Below are 1729 nucleotides of genomic sequence, written 5' to 3' on the forward strand. Positions count from 1 at the left end.
CATGTTTTAATCTTATGTCATTTTCCTTCTATCTGAAGGAATTCTTAACATTTCTTTTTTTTTTTTCTTTCCTTGACATTTCTTATAGTGTGGATTTTATGTCTTAAAAAGTCTTTATTTTATCTTTGAAAGATATCTTTGCTGTGTATAGAATTTTATGCTGATAGGTTTTTTTTTCTTTTAGTACTTTAAAGAGGTTTCTTCACTGTCTTCTTGTTTGCATTGTTACCAACAAGAAATATGTTGCCACCCATATTTTTATTTATCTGTGTGTAATATGCCTATTTTTTTCTGACTGCTTCTAAGCTTTTCTTTTTATCACTGGTTTTGAATAATTTGACTATGATATACCTTGATGTCAGGTTGTTTTTGTTCTTATTTCTTCATGTTTCTTGTGCTTGGGGTAAGTTGAACTTTTTAGATCTGTGGGTTTATAGTTTCCATCAAATTTGGAAAAATGTTGGTTATTATTTCTCCAGATATTTTTTCTGTCCCACTCTACTTATTTGGAGACTGTGCCACTTGAAGTTGTCCCACAGCTCAATGATGTACTTTTCATTCTTTGTATTTTCTTTTTTCACTGTGTTTCATTTCAGATAGTTTCTACTGCCATATCTTCTAGTTCATTAATCCTGGAGATGGCCAGTTAGCTTACTTGGTTAGAGCACAGTGTTATAACAGCAAGGGTTTGGATCCCTGTACTGGCCAGCCACCAAAACAAATAATCAAAAAAACTCAAATCTTTTTTCCTATGATGTCTAATCTGCCATTAATCCCATTCAGTGTATTTTTCATCTCAGACATCGCAGTTTCCATCCCAGGGAGTTTGGTATGGGAATTTCTATATCTTCTATGTCTCTACTTAATTTTTGAACATATGGAATACAATTGTAATAATTCTTAATATATCCTTATCTGTCGATTCTAACATCTTTTAGTTCTCATTCAGTTTCAATTGATTGATTTTTCTTTGTATTATGAGTCACATTTTCTTTCATTTTTGCATGTCAGTAATCTTTTATTGGATGCCAGACATGAATTTCACTTTTTTGGGTGATAGGATATTTTTGTATTCCTATACATATTCTTGAGTTGTGTTCTGGCACATGGTTAAATTACTTTGAAGTGGTTTGGTTCTTTTGAGCCTTGTTCTTAAGATTTTGAGGCTTTTTCTCTCATGCCAGCCAGTTCTCTTGACAACTGGGTGTCCACAATTCAATTCTCACACTATCCAGAATTATCCTAGAGCTCACAGATTAAAGACTCAGTCCCACAAGATTGCCCACAATTTAGATGCTAGTTACAAATGGGGAACCAAACCTACCTGCATTTCTGCCCAGGAATTACAAATGTAGGGGTTCCCATGACATCCCCCTCTCAGGTTGATAATATGCTAGAATGACTCACAGAACTCAGGAAAGCACTTTACTTACTATTATGAGTTTATTGTAAAGGTTACAACTCAGGAACAGCCAAATGAAAGAGGCATAGGGCAAGGTTCGGGGAGGGGTACACAGAGCTTTTATGTCCTCTCCAGTTGTGCCACCCTCCCAGAACCTTGATGTGTTTACCTACCAAGCTCCCTGAACCCTGTTGTTTAGGGTTTTTTAATGGCATATTCATTACTAGCCATAGTTAATCAAGCCATTGGTGACTGGTGATTGACTCAACCTCCAGCCCCTCTCCCCTCTGTGGAGGTTGCAGAGTGGGGCTAAAATTTCCAACACTC

Source organism: Cynocephalus volans, chromosome 4, assembly GCF_027409185.1.
Source record: "Cynocephalus volans isolate mCynVol1 chromosome 4, mCynVol1.pri, whole genome shotgun sequence".
Lineage (NCBI taxonomy): Eukaryota > Metazoa > Chordata > Mammalia > Dermoptera > Cynocephalidae > Cynocephalus > Cynocephalus volans.